This window comes from Cyanistes caeruleus, chromosome 1 (assembly GCF_971803275.1).
Source record: "Cyanistes caeruleus chromosome 1, bCyaCae1.hap1.1, whole genome shotgun sequence".
In the NCBI taxonomy this organism is placed as follows: Eukaryota; Metazoa; Chordata; class Aves; order Passeriformes; family Paridae; genus Cyanistes; species Cyanistes caeruleus.
In genome coordinates, this window is record NC_141701.1 from 127,222,101 (window position 1) to 127,240,316 (window position 18,216).

The 18,216-nt window shown below is 37.0% G+C and overlaps 1 protein-coding gene and 1 long non-coding RNA gene across 7 annotated transcripts in view; both read right to left on the reverse strand.

Annotated features, from left to right (window-relative positions):
* Positions 1-18,216, reverse strand: part of UMAD1 (UBAP1-MVB12-associated (UMA) domain containing 1) — a 79,976-nt gene that overhangs the window by 27,261 nt on the left and 34,499 nt on the right. The gene's annotated exons all lie outside the window — the stretch shown is intronic.
* LOC147655887 (uncharacterized) lies at positions 14,505-16,427 on the reverse strand. The gene is made up of 2 exons (XR_015277872.1): positions 16,270-16,427; positions 14,505-15,813 (listed from the first exon to the last, which is right to left on the reverse strand). It is a non-coding gene; the product is annotated as an uncharacterized LOC147655887 (long non-coding RNA).

The following is an 18,216-nucleotide window of genomic DNA, read 5'->3' on the forward strand; positions in this document are numbered from 1 at the left end:
AACTATGACATTAGGACTCCCATCCTCTTGTTTTATTCATGATGTGGCTGTGAAGGCAATCCTGTCCAGAAAGCAAGCATCACACACTGGAGTCCACTTTGATGAGGACAGAGATTTTCCTAGCACTTAAAAATCTGCTGCGTGGTCTGCCTGTTCAGTGTCTTGGTGACATTCTGCAACTTGCATTTCAGTAGGTCCAACATGCATTAAAATTATTTGCCTATCAAAAACCGAGGTTCTGATAGCCTGATATTTGCATATAAAGCTTGCTACATAAATGTAAAATATGTTAGAAAACAAACAATGCAAATTTAAGCTACTTTCCTATGAAATTTGATTTATATGATCAATCTTCTGTCCTTGATAACATAGGAAACCATCAAATGTGATTGAAACTGGCACAGAGATAGAAGATTTGGAGATATTTAGAATGTACAGACTATAACCATCTGCAGATGGGTAGTAAAAAGAGACTAGGAGTAATGCCCCAGCTGAAGGAAAAATCCATTGCTCTGTTATTCTTGGCCCGCTTGGTCAATTGGCAAATACTGCTGCGGCTGATCACTGGGAATGAAGGGAAGGCAAGGGAGGCCACTGTAATAATGGACTCAAGGAGGTTCTTGAGGATTATAAATATAAATAACCTTTATATAAAATAACTATACTAAACTAATAAATATTAATACTAAACTAATAAATACTAGACTAAATAAACTATTCCAGGGAACACTGTATTTTATTCTCTTGATAGTATTTCGTCTATTTGAAATGAGAATACTTTTTTATAAAGAGGAAGAGGGGGAAAATCTCACCTAAAAATTTGTAAATCAATCATTCAGCCAATTCGTATTAGGGCCACTTTTATCTTTGTCCCAGAATGCACTGAGTTGAACTTACGATCACATACGACCTCATCCCAATAACCAGCCTTCAAATAAGCAGCTGCCTACAACATTCATATTAGTTATTATGAACATTTTGTCATGTCTTCTAGAAACTCTGAAAGTACCAGAAAGCTGAGTAAATACTTTATGGAAGAAGAATTGATATTAAGACATAACACTCATTTTAGGTAATTTTTATGTAGCATGGTTATGAGAAATCTCTGAAGTAATAACAATTTCATACCCAAGTGCTACTGTCCTCTCAGAGGAATGGAAACCCCACTAATTCTGAAACAAAGTCATGCAGAATTAATTTAAAACATAAAGACCACACACAAAGTTATATAGATAGCCTGAAATACACTTATGTCTGCATGCCATACAGACACAATACAACTGATGCAGAAAATTAAATCACAATACCTAGGATTATATTAGAAGGCTTACAAATGAAATATTTGGTTCAAAAAATATTTCCTCCCCGCTTTTCTTTTGGAAGTTATTTTCTAGACAGCAGCCTGGAAATCTTATGCCACTGTGACTATATAATGTCAATTCTGAGTAGAACACCTTATGGTACATCCACTGCTGCTTTTGCATTTCTGAAACATGCCTGCAGACTATTTCTGAACAGCATGGGTTTTTTTTCTCTAGAAAGTATAAATTCTCTGCATTTTTAGTAGTGACAAGCACAACTTTATAAACATACCTAAAACTGGTACAAAGAGGCTTTGATTATTTTTTAAAAGGAAAACCTACATCCAAAAGCAATCTCAACAGATAATTCAATAACAAAGTATCTCTGCTTCTATAACTCCATGAAAAACTACTTTTGACTTACACTGTTAATTCTGTTATATTAGTACCATCTTCTGATCTCAGACTTACAAAGGGATCTAAAACTAATCAACCAAGCCTCCTCACAAACTAAAACATAAATCCATTTAACATGTCCTCAGAAAGGACAAAAACCTGCACAGTAGCTGAATTTTGGATCATACCTCTGCCATGAATAACCAACTCCACACTGACGATTAAAGGACTACCTAATTTTATTTATTTATATATTTATTTAGAGCACATAGGTCAATAAAGTGGATTAACTAGGATTAAAGTGTTATTTTCTGATTATTTTTGTGCTTTAAGCTGGTTTAGTATTTCTAGGAACTTTATTCTAAAGCCAGATTTGTAGAAGAAACTACACGACGGACCTTCTGGATTACTCTTGACTTGTGTGTAAACAAAATGAAAATGTTCATTTCAACATATTACTTCTAGATTCCTTGTTTTTAAAGGTAACAACATAAATAGTATTAAATATTCACAGATTTTTAGTATGTCTGGCTTCAGTACTTTAAAACATTTCTAACTATTCAATTGCATTTTTGCACTACACACAGTAGTATAGGAAAATAAATTAATCAGCACAAAAAAGAACTAGAATAATTCTTTATAAGTATCTAAAGAGCAGGGTAGAAGTCATTTTGGGGAGGAGAAACTGATATGAATAAAAATTCCCAAACAGAGGAATTTGCTTTACAAAGTCTAAAAAGGCCCCATCACATTAAAATACCCATTTAAAAAGAAACAAGAGCAACATGTGTAAAAGTCCAGCTGATAAGGCTTTGGCTGTATCATTCAGTGAAATACCCAAATGTTTGCAGTTAATGTACACCAGAAAGTGATATTGACACTCCATAAAGCAAAGAGAAAAAATCATAATTATGCAGCACTTCAATAATTAATTTTTAAGAAAAATCTGCCAGGACTTTGTACCATATTCTTTTTACATGTGGAGAAAATGGAAAAAAGGTCAGAGCAGCTGTAAGTTTTATCATCAGCTGTTCATGGTGTGAAACTGAGGGCTATGAATGCTTAAGTTATGCCTACACTGTAAATCAGTGCCTTCCCTAAAAGCTGCATTGAAATGGAATTTTCCAGCTGAATAGTATACATTTCAATTTGTAAAAAAACCAAAGCCAAAACCCACATAGTAGCATGTTAGCTTCAGGAGCACAAAGGCAGATGGGCAGTTTTCAAAAAAGAGCATTTATATTTTCCTGAGATAGCAACCACCCACCTACTTCTGCAGAGGCCCTGGGGAGCTGAAGGAGTGAGCCACAGTGGATTTCAAACTCTGCAGCCAAGGTTTCAATGGAACTCCAGGCCTTTGGGCACTTAGGATCCATAGTGATGTGTAAAGTACATTAACAGGGGCTACCAGATCTTCTGATTAAAACTTCACAATGTTCAGAGAGGAAGGTCCACACTTTGGCTCCAGCTTTCAATCTTGCAAACTAGCAGTACAAGGGGTTCTGAGTCCCTCCAAATGCAACAGGCAAATTGTCCCAGAAACGAAAGTACAGTTTTCCAGGTTCTGTGGCTCCTTATCCACTTGCTCAACATCAAGTTCCCAGACAGGTCCGCCCTGCACATGTAATTTTTCTGCAGAACCTTTTCATGCAATAACATGATTAGAATAGAATAAGTATCTGTTTCAAAACACAGCACACCGAAAACAGACAAGGCCACCCTACAAAAACAAACTGCATATACAGCTGGTAACTCCCTTCTGGCTACTATTTGAAGAACTGTCAGTCAACCTGTAGTGCGAACATTATTACCTAAGGGTGAGCTTTCACAACATGGCTGAGTCAGGCTAACAGCTCAGTGCTGCCAAAAGGAACAGTCCTGCCTCTCCTCTCAGCATGGCTGCTCCTGCCCTTTCCTTTGTGGTGGCCTCCAAATTCTCCCAAGTGCTTGGTGAGCCACCTGAACTCACTGAACTGGCTAACAGAAAGATGAATACATACTCCCTGTTTAGCTGGGTTAGTTTTCTGCTTGTTTCATGAGCTAAATCAGAGATGTAAAATGAGCTGGAAGAGCTGGCACACAGGTGATGAAAAGTAATCCTGCTTCTAGGAGCAAGAAGCAGGGTGAGCTTTTCTTCAGACAGTTAAGCTGCTCTGCAGAATCATACCCTATCATAGGATCAGTCTTGCATTCCACTATGAAAAAGCAGGAGGCAGTATTTCAGATCTAAATGTAGTCTTCACTCCAGACAAATCAACATGGAAAGGTGTGCTAGACATCACATATTGAAAACATGAAGAAGTTCTTAAACATAGGAAAAATGTTAGTCTGAGGCTCAGAGTGTGCCCTTATCTCTGATACCAAGCTCTGACATCCAAGAAAACACCAAGAAAATAACTGTTAAATAGAAAAGCTGAAAGTGTGGTTAGCTTAGAGAGCTTTCTTAAGTCACTGGGTGAAAAAGTTAGTTTAGAATTGAAACTAGTTTAGAGAGCAGAAGACAAGATGGAGGATTTAAGGCGTTGTCTCTTTTCCTTCTTCTTTCTTCTTCATCTTCTTCTTCTAGAGGTTTTAAAGTAATAGTAGGTGATTGGATAGGAAATGCCGCAGTGCAGCACACAGGTGATGAGTCACTGAGTCACTAAGAAAAATAATATACGTGTCTATTGTTAATTGGGGGAAAATAGGTATAAAGATACTACATAGTTCGGGGCCATTTTGTGCTATTCGAGCCAAATTGAGCCAAAGCTGTGATGGGTAAACTTGTGCAGAAAGTCTGGGGAAGACTTGCCAAGTCTTTTTTTTTATATATTAATAAACATGAGAAACAAGAAGCTAAGGAGCCTTTTAGAGTATCCTTTCTGAACAGAATGGAGATAAGGGAAACTCCCCTTTGAGGGGGTGTCCCAAAGGGGCTCAGCCCTGAGGAGACCAAAATCCCACAACAACAAAAAAACCCCAAACAAGTTATCATATTAGGAAATGTTCATTTTTGATATTACCTGTAGGCTGTAGGAAACTGAAGATTAATACATATTCCTAGTTTTCCTCCTTTCCTCCTAAGGGTACAACAGTACAACTTTCTGTCTTTTGCTTTCTCCTCATGAGAAAGTTGCATTTATTTTCACTCCATCAGCCCCAGGAAATCAGACAAGTGAGACAATGCTGCACTGCTGTGTTGAAGGAGCCCTCTGTGGATGCAAGCAATATTAGTCTGGATGACAGCTCTTTCGGGACTTCCACAGACCAGCTTGAAAAAAATACCATGGATAAAGTAATTCAATGAAAAATCTAAAATCTGGCTTGGTCAACGCAAATAATCCATCCAAATATTTTAATTTCTTGCAGGTATTAAAAAAGAAGGTAAGGTCATACAACTTTTGTAAATTCTGTTTAAGATGCACTGACCTGAACCCTGAACACAAGGAATTTTGTGAAGATGAGACCTGAAACAGTCATATTGATATTCTTTCCCATTCCTAGCCACGCTCCTTTTCACCTCCTGCTTGAACTCAGTACTCAGAGAAAAGCACAGACCAACAGTGTCGCCCTGATGTCTCCCTACAAAACAAGCCAGTGAACCAACCCATCCTATGCACAAAGGGCTACATTACCACATACTGATACAACTGGCTGCAAATTGGCAGATGAAATTCTAGGTCACAAAGACCTGTACTCCTATATCTGATAGGCAGCTGCCACGGTACATTAATGATTTTTCACAAAACAAGAGATAATTAAGTTTCCATGATGCAGTTACTGCTTTATGTGTGCTCTACTCAGGAACATGTCCTATATTCAGATCACACTGCAATTTGCCCACAATCATCATGCAGCCTGATATGTAGGAAAAAACTAGAAGGAAGAAAAACCCAGGGCCATAAACAACATGGCACCCTTTTCTTCCCCAGAGACACAGCTTCTGTCTGGAAGACAACTCATTTCATACCTTCTTTTGTATCTCCCTCATACGTCCTTTAAGGTGAGGACAATATTTAGTGCCTGGAGTTTTACACACACAAACACTGCAACAGGGCAGAAAATGTATGTGGTTTCCAAATGCTGTCAAAATTTGTGACCTGTTTTTCCTCTCCACTCTGGGCTGTTTGCTCCTGCCATTCCCCTCACCCATTCCGAGGGTAGTGTGGCTCCTTAGGGTGTCCACTCCTCTCCCTAAACCACAAGAACCGTTGTTGCTGGCTGAACTTGCTCTTGCCTTAGTCCTGGTTGCAGACCTGGCTCCCTATCAGATGTCTGAGCGATGAGACACTCAGAGCCAACTGAGCAGCACCAATGACCAAGGATGCATTTCCATTCACACCTCCCACTTCTGTCTCCCCTCTTGCCATATTTGCTCCATCACTCAAGGCCTTCAAACCAGTTCACCTTACTAGAACATAACCCTGAAGAAAGTTCACGAAATTGTAGAAGAATTAAATAGAAAAAGAGTAGAGGCTGAAGCAGAACAAGGGGACAGTCCCTCCTTCAGGGTGACAAAAGATCAGCCCAGCTACATACAGAGCTAGCCTAAGACAGAGTGATTTTTCTCAACAGAGGAGCTATTTTTTCATGCAATATGATCAGTCATGTTTAATTGTTGTCTGAATAAAGGTGATGTTGTGCGAGACCACAAGAGCTCATCTGATCACTCACCACCGCAAAGAAAGGGAATTTCTGTTCCCCTCACTCAAAGGCTCTTCCCTTGCACTGAATCTAACAAAAAAAGAACTTTCTACTTATTAACCCATCTTTTTCTGGGAATTGAGCCAAAGTCCAGCAAACACCAGAGCTGGAGCAAAGTAAGATTCACTGAAGTGGAGGAAGGTAGCACCTTTGTTTTTGGGTGGTGGTGAGCTGATAAAATCTATGTTATCCTCACTTGCTAAACCACTACTGGCCAAAAAACTCTTCAATTAGTAAGATCAGAAATGGGAAAAGACAACATACAGTATTTTTTGCCTTTGAGATATCCCACACAACTTTAAAACTCTGTGGTTAGAAATAACTTCTTTGCATTACTGTTCTGCCCCAAAGGCATTAAATAGGAACAAAGGCCTGAAAAACAACCAGTCTCAAACTTTCTAAGCAACTTGGAGGTTAAAAAAGACTGTGCCTGTTGTTTGTCAAAATGCAAGTGTAGTGTACAGATGGGGAGAATGTTTTGGGGCTAACTTATTGTGAAAAGGGAATAGCTGTAACATAGATCTCCAGTTTAGGAGATCAGGCTCCCCACAAAGGTATTGCTGACAGGTTTTCCCAAAAGGTGCCCAGGAGGCACCTGTGTTAAACACCTGCTCTGTATGCAGGGAAGCATCTTTCCATCCAGTGAGTAAATTGGAAGAACTGCTCTCAGATGAAGATATTTTAAGTCAAACACTCCTATAAACAACCTAATCTATGATTTCTACAGCATCCTTCAACACAAAGGGTACACTAAACCTAGGCAGCTGTTCTGAAAGGTTGCCATCAGAAGAAAAGCCCTGTCTGCTACAATACAAAGTTTCAGATATGGGATGTGAGCATGCTTCTATCACCCCAGCAACTGCAGAGATTTGGGAAGGAAGAAAAGGCTCTGGCACCTGTTGAAAGAAAGTCTAAGAGAAGTATTCTGAGTTTGTCTTGCTGGAATTTGTTTCTAAATTAATAAAAAACTTTGTAAAAATACTACAAGTGTATCCTTTAGGATAATTTCCTTTTCCCTACCTGCTTCTATAATAAATTTACAGTTGCAGTTGTAATCAAAAGTAATGAAAATACATTTTTGAATTAGTGTATCTTTATTACTGTCCCAGAATCCCAAATTAAAAGCTCAGGATAGACCACAGAAACATCACCACTGTATAAACAGTCAATCAAATCTTTTCAAAACTTTGTCACAAGAGTTCTGGCATTTAAGAAAGGGGCTCTCAGTTGCACAGACATGCGTGTAATTACTTTCTTTCACCATCTCACTTCTAATGCCTGGGTGTCAGGTGAGTATATCCAAAGCTCAAATACCCAGCAGCACACCAGAAAAGGGAGTTCAGGAAACAATCTGACCACCTTTTGATCTATCACGTGTGAGCTTAAAACGTCCCTACTGCCGCTCTCAGTGTTCTCAGGGGTCCAGTAGGAAAACAGGATTATTTCTGATCTCAGCCCACATGGCACAGATTTATCTACCTGCATTAACCTGAGACCAGGCTGTTCTCCTCTGAGGTCTGCATTACCTACAATCCTCATAGCTTGCTTCCCACAAAACTAAGTGTCATTTGTGCTAATCGGTGCTAAGTGAACCAGAAATGAGAGAATGGCAGGGATCCAGCTGACTCATTAATACCAGTGTAACGGATTAACCCTTTTACATTGTCTTCCCACCCCCCCCAATTAGTCAGCATCAAAGAGGTTTGAGACTGCACACACTGGAAACATAAAATGGAACAAAGTGTTTGAAAACAAAGGAGGACATCTAGGAGCAACATCATTTTCTGCTGCAAGGCCCCTTATTTTCATATTACTTGGGAATAGGATTTTTTTAAGAAGTTAAGCTAAGCTTTGTTTTAAAAGCAGCAAGGAAATGAAATAGCCTGTGTGAAGAAAGTAAAACATTCAGATATGTATAATAAATCCATAACAAATTTGTAAATGAAAAGTGTATAGTTCAGCATGAAACACAGAACTACCCACTGCAAGTTCAAAATAGTTATTAACTGTGACTATAAAATTACTACATAATGTTAAAACTTTTTTTTTTAACATATGGGCAGCACTTTCTGATTTGTGATGTGAAACAAGATATTTTTGACTTAGTCAAACAGCTGTTTAGAAAAATACCTTCTAAAACAAACTGTCAATCTGAGGTTTTACACTATACAAGATGGAGCGCTTATTTTCACAATACTTACCTGCTTGAACAAGTTTTTCTAAATGTGTAACTGCCACCAAAGATTAATGACTCCTCTCTGTGCCTCCAGTGGCCTCCTATTCCATTTGACAAAATACAAGCATCTTTATTTCTTATGATAAGCATCCGTATGAATGTGTGACATGCATACCTGCATTCTGACAAACAACACATCCCAGACAAATTTAAGAAAGAGACCTCAACTACATTTGCAATGATGTTTTTGGAAAATTGTGGCATTTCTCATTATGCAGCTATATACACACTTCACCAAAACTTGGATTACTGTACTGTATAACTTGAATGCTAATGCTGAAGATTTAAACCCTGGTTTATGCAATATATGCAAGAACATCACTATACATAAAATGTTTCAACGTGTAGTAAATTCTTGCCTATAAAAGCTTCTCATCTTTTTAAAAATTCAGTTACAGTTTAGTGAATATGCTGCTTTTAAGACATACATCCAGCATTTATATTTGCTTCACATAGTCTGTCTCAATTATACTACAGCTGTCTCTCAGGGCAGAGCTGGCCATCTCCATCATGAACAACCACCACAGAATCTGAAGTTCTTGATTAAAAAGCAAATGGTTTTGTGAGCCAAGCTAAAACTACCGCAGCTGCTCCATTTCACAAACCAGGCGCCATTCAGCTGGGAAGAATGGCACCGACTCTGAATTGTTCTTCCTGAGAGTTTTCACAATAAAAACAAACCACACTACTTCCAAATTTTAAAAGACTGGGGAAGAAAAAAAAAAAAAAAGTCTTCACTATTCTGGAAACAAGTGTTTTCTTTTTACTTAGAGCTTTTGATTTCTACATCAATGTTCCTCTATGAATAAAAAAACAAAACTAAAGCCAACCCCTCCCCCAGGCATGCACACACCACACGGCTTCCTGGAGATGCTTTTAATGACCATCTACAGCAAGTCTGCAGATGTATTAAATAGAAATTGCAGTGCTTAACTTTAAAAAAAACCCAACAACCCAAGTTACTGCTCATTGATTGATCACTACTGATGCTGTTAAATATATTTAGTGACAAGATAAGGAATGGAAATAATAATAACAATAATAACAACAACAAAAATCATTATTTTTGATATACATTAACACAATTATAAAAATGGCAATTTCTTTCTTCAAGACAAAGTATCAATCAACTTCTGATCACTTCCCCTCCAAGAATATATATTTCTCTATGAAATATGAAATAAAGCAAACTTATTCCAGTGAAGGTGCAGCAAATGAAGATGTAATATGTACTTTGAATAAAAGCTGTGTTTAGTACAACGTACAATGCACAACCTCTGTATGTGTCCCGCACTTTTTAGGTAACCACAACAAAATGTAAGTGTTGATAACAAAAAAAACCCCAAAAGAACAAACAATAAAACACCCAAAACATGCTTACAGAAATGCTGAAATAGAATTTTTTTCTTCTGTATTGAAACCACTCTAATAAAAACATCAGAACCAAAACCATTACATAGGTTTCCTACAGTATCCTAATAACACTGTCTTGGTGGTCAGGCCAAGAAACACTTTGCACCTTAGTCAGATTTTATACTCAAGGATAGTGAATGTTTACTCAGATTTTTGGGTTTAGTTATTTGGCTACATTAAAGTTATCTGGTGTCCTGACCAGAACTAAATTGGATGTAGCTAAAAAGAGCTCCTATTTTATTAAAATGAAAATATTTTGTTGTTTTTCTCAATCCAGTGTTGACTGATTGATACAAAAATGAGAACCAGCTCCTTCAAGCTTTCCCAAGTAATGGTTCCCAGTTTCCCAGTAATGGAAAAAAAAATCTGAGTCACTTTAAGGATTTTTCTTTAAAATATTGTCTATTTCATTTATTTTGCCTTTATCCACATTGTACTTGAGCCAGATTACAAACACCAGGCTAAGGCTAGACCAGAGATTACACAAGGCTTCACTATATTACAATTTTTAGTGTATAAAAAGAGTAAAAACCCAAAACTTAGTCTACCTATTTATTCTACTTTTAGAAGCTGGAAAAGATCTGATTTTGTCTTGCAAACTAATGAGGGCTTTAAGGTTAACAAGTGTTTTAGGCTACACATATCACTGCAACATTTTTAGAAAGATTACAAGCATATTTTACACATTTGTTGGATTTTTTTTATCAAGTCTGAAACCAGTGACTCAGAGTAATGATCTAACAAGACTGAATAACTTCTGAGTATATCTTTAAAAATATGTCAGTATTTTAAGAACTTGACAGATTTGACTTTACAAGTCAAGACACTTTATATGAAGTGGTTAACAGATTTGTAAATTATTTTTATGGGATCTTTTAAAAGTTGGTTCTGTAAACAAAAAAAAGGCACCCTTAAAGATGAGACCAAGTAAATGTTTATCTACAAATTATAGTTACTGATTTCAAGGGGAACACTACTTTCATTTTCAAAACCTTATATTTCACAGTACAGAACTGATTTGTTTGGGGCATTTTTGATTGTTTGTGGTTTTGTTTGTTTTGTTTATTTGTTTTTGTTTTGTTTTTCTTTAGACAAGTCCTGGTTCCTGTCACAAAGTTATTGTGTTGCTTCCAAGCTGTTTGGCTTTTGCGTTTGTTTTGTTTCCTTTTTTTCAAGTCTTCGAGGCAGTTGAATTCAGCACAACTCTCCAAGTTCTTGAAGCAAAACTATTTGTTTCATTTTGTAGGTTATTCCTTAGTACCTGACCAGCTCATGTTTACTTTGATAAGACAGCATACAAGATAGAATAAGTATTGAAAATTCATACTTCTACGAGCAAAAGTTAACAGCTTAAATCTACAGCTTTGCCACGCATCCGGCTTTCAATTTTGCTACTTGAGAACAGCAAAGTCACAGACTGTCTGGAAGACCCACAAAATGGCAAGGAAAAGTCTGCACCCATCAAATCCAGGTCAATGGATCTGATGCACTGGTGGTTCCCCAGCCCTTCCTCCAACATGAAAACGTTTCTGGAATTCAAGTGTTTGTAGAGTTATATGCACTTCTTTAAACACTAGCCCAATTAAGAGATAGTATTTAAACCTTCCTCCAGTTTCCTGCAATTTTCAGGCCAGATTAAGAATGAGAAAAGTGAACCAAACCAGGTTCAACACACAACAGCCCATCTTTCAGGCTGATCTTCTAAGAACAACCAACACATTTCAACCAAACAACACAAGGATAGAAGTCTCAAATATTATTACATCTTCACAGATATCATTAACAAGGCAGTGGTGCAGAGAAGAATTAATGCTCTGACTAAAGAAAAACTTTCAGCCAAAAATTTATTTTGCAATAAATCCTATGGAAAATCCCTAGAAGTCAGGGCTACAATAATTCCAGCCCTCTCAGAAACGGCCGTGTAGTTCTTACTCTCAGTAACTTCTTTTTTGGTGTTCATTTTTCAGAATAACTAACAAACAAGGAGCAGGAGGGGAGTAAGGAGGGAATACATCAAGCCTATATTCACTTTTTTTTAAAAGTTTTTTAATGATTTCTTACTGCACTCGATCTCTTAATAATGACTACTTGAAAAAGTTCTAGGATTCTTGCCTCCTCCAAACCCTCCAGTAATTTTACAAAGTTACTTATTTGCTGGCTGTTCCCCTGTTTTGAATCCCTTTTTTCAATCATGGAAGGGCCTAGACTTTGTATGGGCATGAAAAAGGCTCACATTAATTCACCAAGGAAAAAGGTGTGGGGGAGAAAACCATTACAAATTTTTAATGAAAAAGTGTTCAGATGGAGGACTTGCTACTCCAGCAATGTTAGTAAGGTATCAGGTGACATTCTTTAAAAGCTCAAAAGAAAGCTAGTAAGCAGCTCTTAAACTAAAGTCAAAAATCTAAGTGAATCCTCAAAACCCTTTGAAGTAACATTTTCAAATATATATTCTTCTATTATATAATAGTTGCTTACAAGGAAGCAAACATAGACATTTAGATGAGCAAAATAAAAACTAATACCAGTCAATATACTTTCAGAAACATCAAAATTCAGCATATACAGCAGTCATTGTTAGCCATTTAGCAGGTCTGAAAGGTTGTACTGGGCATCACAAGGACATAAAATACCTGCTCTGAAATCATAACTGTTTAAGATTGACAGGGATTTTGTAACAAAGTGCAAGTCACAACTTGAAAAGTCTAAATCAAAACTAAGATCAGAATCAGAAATAAGCAGTCCCAGCACTATTTCAAGAGGCAAACAGAAGTGTTTGGATCCAATTCCCACTTTGATAAAATGCTCTGGTAATAATGGAATAACTGGATACTATCATAACCTTTGTTATGATAGAAGAAGTAAATCTAGATAAAACATTTTCTTTTAAAAGTTAGATTATCTTTTACTATGAAAAGCAGTAAAATTCCAAGCATTTTCCTCCCACTTGGTATTACTATATTTTAAAGTCGAGTTCTGCCTGAATAATCCAGGATTAAAACCACTGAAATCACATGAGCCCTTTGTTCTCAATCATCTACATTTCCATTAATTTGAAAGTGGCAGTGCTGATACTGATATTTGAAAGAGTATAATACCATCAGATTCAAAGGCTCTAACATGGTTTTCCATTACAAACCTCTTACAAAAAAGTCCTTTTCAGTGTGGACAACTGATAGAAAGAGATAATTTCAAGAGGCAATAGATAAGCTTCAGCAGTACAACACTAATATTATCAATAAGTGGATATACGTAACAAAGGATCACCAGTTTCTTCTTAGTGCACTGGAACATTTTCCACATTGCTCAATGGTGATAGAGTTGGGTGGGTTTTTTCCACACAGTATTTACACACATTTGTTCTGAATAGGTGAGTAAGTCTAGAAATATGCCTTGCAAGTGGCAAGCTAAAGAGCTGGAACACAAGACCGAGAGGCTGAACTCACTGACATACCAGGGAAGCAGAGAAAAGCAAAAGCACAGTGCCTTTGGAAGACAGCTTGCCTGTGAAGGCTTTGCCTTATGTGAGTCACCATCCTGGACAGGTTTCCACTTCCAAATTTCACAGACACTCATCACCTAGTTTGCACAGTGACCACCCTTCTCCAGCATTAGATTGGTGGCCAAGTGGCTTCTGCACACTTTCATATATATTTCTCACTAAATCTGCAGAATTTCACAGAACTGGAAAGGGCTGGTCTTACCACACATATGTTTTAGAGATCAGAGAAGTGAAGTAAGTAGTACATAGAACCAGCAAAGTACTGCCTGGAAGCTCCTATTTAATGAATTAAAACATTTGTTCAGTGATCAATTTATGGTTTAAGTCTCCTCAGTTTAATGAGGCAATGCAAATATGAGGCTGCCATATTTGAAAGGCCTAAATGCTTTTTTAAAGTGATTCTATATTTATGGTACAGCAGAAGAATGTACAACATTTCTTGCTGGTCCCATGCAAAAGTTAAGGCTGATGGGAACCAATATTTGGGAAGACCATGTTCCTTTGGACTATGATCACAGCTTAAGTAGGCTTCTCTTGATGAATATTTGTCTTTGATGGCTATTGTAAGTATTACCAAAAAAAAGCCATCCTTTCATTCAATGCCTTCTGTCATCTTTTGCTCTTAATTGATCTCTTCTATGCATTTTTATCTTCCAGTTACACCACTTCCTTTTCACACTCTCATTAGTATTTCCATCTTTGCTCAAATATTTATTCAACAGCAGTAGAAAATCTTTGTGTTTTTACTGCAACACAACACACGCGACCTCTGAATGCTATCTCCAGCTGGTTTTACAGAGTATTTACTTGAAGTAACATAATTCAGTTTCTTATAAATTATGTACCATGCAGCCATTTGTAGCCTGTAGTTTTAAGACAGCTATGCCACAGTAGCATTTCACTAAGGGAGCTGGTCCTTCAAACCGCCTGTGCTGTTCATCTGACACTTCAGTGAGACAATTCAGATTATTAAGCAGGCAGGAAACCCCAAAGCACGTGGGTGGGTGTAGGTGGGCGACTTGTTTTTCACCAGCTTAGCAAAATGAATCAAGTCACCAAGAAATCAGACAAATGGCTAGACTGAGTCAGGTGCAGGAGAGAAGCAGCCAGCCCCTTGCAGTACCAGTGATATGTTAAATGAACTTGTCAGTCCTATCTGCACCTTAAGTGGAAACCTCTTGGGCAAAACCCCATGAGATTATTCTCCCATTAAACATAAATTATTCTTCCTCTTTTTTTAAACAGAAAGATGTTATAAGAATGGCCCTTGAAGCCAATCCTAGCCTGTGCCTCAGAGTGGGGGTATGTGAACACTGATGGACATTTATTGAAGATCAGCTAAAAGTCAGCAGTTCACTGAGCTCTAAAATTTCATCACTTATCACAGAGAATCCAGTACTTTTATTGCATAAAGTTTTAATATGCAAACATACCAATCAAGAAGCACCATGTCTTTGGCACTTGAAGTTAGCTATTTTATATTAAATATTTGTGATGGGTATCTCCAGGGGCATATATGAGGGTTTGTTTTTAAATTTTTCCTCTGGTTTTGAAATTATCCACAGGTAGAATGTTTCTTTAAAATTGTCTGCAGCAGAAGCTATTGGCATTTGAAAGCTGCCATGGCAAAGTAAGAAGAAAAAAACCCCAACTACTAGAGCTCTGCTGAAAATGGAGTAGGGAAATTTAAAGAAAAATCCAAGTGCTTTATTCATGTCCAATAGAATCCAAATTACTTTTTCAAATTGCAGTCTGGGATTTAGTACAGAATGTCACATTGTGTATACCCTAAATTTGCCTTTGACACTATGGTGTCTCAAGATACCAGTACTTTTTCAGCCTTTTATTACCAAGTGTTTTGGGGTATTCGCAATTTCCAAGATGTTGCCACTGCTTCTATTTATTACAGTTAAAGTACTTCTACAGTGGACAAACGTCTTAAAACACTGCAGAAGAAAAAACACACTTGGAGACCTGCAAACCAAAGGCAAACCAGTGAGGTTAAACATTAACTGTTGGACAACATCTGCATGCACGTATCAGGCTGCAGCAGCAGCAGCAGCACATTAAGCACATTACACTCTGTGTATGACTGTTGCACTGCATTGCTGTGTCTAATGCACACTGTGTTGCTGCACTGGCCCAAAAGCAAATATAAAAACACATTGAAAAAAAAAAACCCCATCTACTCAGACAGATTTGTTTTACTTTTTTCTTGTGCTCTGAGTAGGATCACTTTATTTATTTTCCAGTAAGTCCATCTTCCTGTTGGCAACATTCTTCTGTGGGTAAAACAGGCAAAGCAGAGTCAAATTGTGTTCCCCCTCTCCCTGTTCCCTCCTTATCCAATGTTTCTGGAATTGATTTACATTAGCCTTCTTCTCTCGGTTTTAAATGAGGCTAAATATTTTCCTTCTTTCACTCCCCCCCCACCCTTTTTTTCTTTTTAACTTTTTGGGTGGGGAGAGAGAAGAGGGAAGGAATTGAGGTTTTTTTTCCAAATAACCAGGGGAGTAACACCAGGTTACATATGCTTTGTAATAATGCATCCAAAATACTAAGTAAACAAGAGTAAAAGCTGCACAATCAAAACCCATGGAATCACTAGCCAATTTAACACAGCTATTAAAAATCTACTGGATATCTATTTGGCATCAACCTTTCTCAAAATAACCCCAATTCAAAAAATTGCTAAGCAGATCCCTGCATGCTCTGGGGAACTAAATGGAAAATTGTACCTTTCTCAACTGCTCTGACACGTGATGTTTGGAAAAGCTTCAGAGAAGTAAGCCAGAAATTCCAGATAACAGAACATTTCCAGATAATGTTATTTCTTCCCTTAATTGTGTTACCCTTGAAATATCCTTGTATCCTCACAGGGGGCTTGATTCTGGTCCTAAAAAAAGTAATTACCTTTTGTATTTAAGATCATACTATAGGAGAAGAAAGCTTCTACTGTTTATATACTGAAAATCAGCTCATTACAGACATCCACATGATGCAATAGAAGAAATTCAATGAAAGTACCTGAATTGGAGCCTGGTGCATTTACATGGTTGCCAAAGATTTCTGGAGACAATTCAAGGTATTTAAGTAGAAATGATAAATTTTTCAGTATAAGTTTCAACTCTACTACAAGAGTTTGAGCTCTTGATTTGCTTATAACTACTTTCTCTTTGCATCTAACACAATGCTGCTGTACCTCTGTTTATCCATCTTAGATCACTTCCATTATTCTGGTACTAAGGAAAAGGAAGGGAAGAAACATTAATCATATCCTTACTAGCTAACTTTGAACTCATAATCTGAGTTTTTTACAGTTAGTTTGAGTAATGATGACTGTGCCTTGGTTATCAAGCCTACAGTTACATCCTACCTGTTATTTACCACAACATACATCCCCAGCCATGCTTTGTATATGTGCTTGTTTTATATAAAATACCATGATTCTTATACTATAAAAAAATTAAGTCTATTAATTATTGCAATATACAGAGATAGATTTATTTGCAAAGAAATATGAAGTCAAGCCCCTCTGGTTTTTTAACTCATGACTTCTCATCTATTAATTGCCTCAGTTTTGTGATTCTTTGTAGAGACTTTATGCTGTAGAGAGAGATGATGTTTCTTTGTTAAATGCTTTGCTGTTTCCTGTTGTGAGAACTTAATTGACTGTTACTATTCAAGTCCTAACAAAACAGCATTTCTACTGTCCTTTGCTAATTATGCCTTGCCTGCATTTTCCCTAGCATTTCACACTACATTTGTTTTTCTACTTTGTATTTTAGGGCAGCTTATTTGTTAGAATGTGCATTTATGTTCATATTATCTTGACCTAACAGACCAGATCTGATTGCTTTTTAAACGTATGCGAATAATTGGCTTGTAAGCAACACAGAAATACAAGTGCTGCATTTAGTGTGAGTGCAAGAAAAGTTAAACTGGGCTGGCACTTAAAAAAAGCTCAACTTGCCAGTGTAAGGGCATGTTTTGCTTTGGGGACAGTAATACAATGAACCCATCTTTGGTAATAACAATTATGTCTATTTATCTCACAAAAATAAGGAACCTAACCTGCTGGAGAAACCAAATAGTAGATTGTGTTAAATGTAAAATGGTGGTTAAGAAAGAGTAAAGGGGAAAATATCCAAGGTGCCTTCTTGGTATTCCCTAACATGGTGTCAGACAACTACCAGAATAGTCTAGTTTGTCTAATGATACTCATGTTTAGTAGGAGGTATTACCTCTGCCTATAAAAGCTGTTCTGCCTAAAGGCATTTTACCAAACAAGCATACAAAGTACGTAAAACAAAACATATATGAATAGAAAACCAAAAATTTTGAAAGACAAACTCTATACCAGTTACTGAGATCAAGTTACCTCAGAGTAACAACTGTTCAACATTTCCTTTGAGAAGCAGAGAAGGAATACAGAAGCTTTCAATATAACATGTAAGTATATTCTCATAGACTATTTAGCGAGAGAAATCTGAACTAAAAATTCAAAGACTAATCTGCTTTTGAAACACAAGGCAAATTCAATTAAATTTCTGCAATTTTAAGTTCAAAGACATTAGAGCAAAGGATCCGTAGCATAAGGCAAAGATAATTTTCAAGCACAGAAAACAAAGTACAGTCACATCTTAGACATTCCTATTTTTAAAAAGGCTGTTGTCATTAATTAC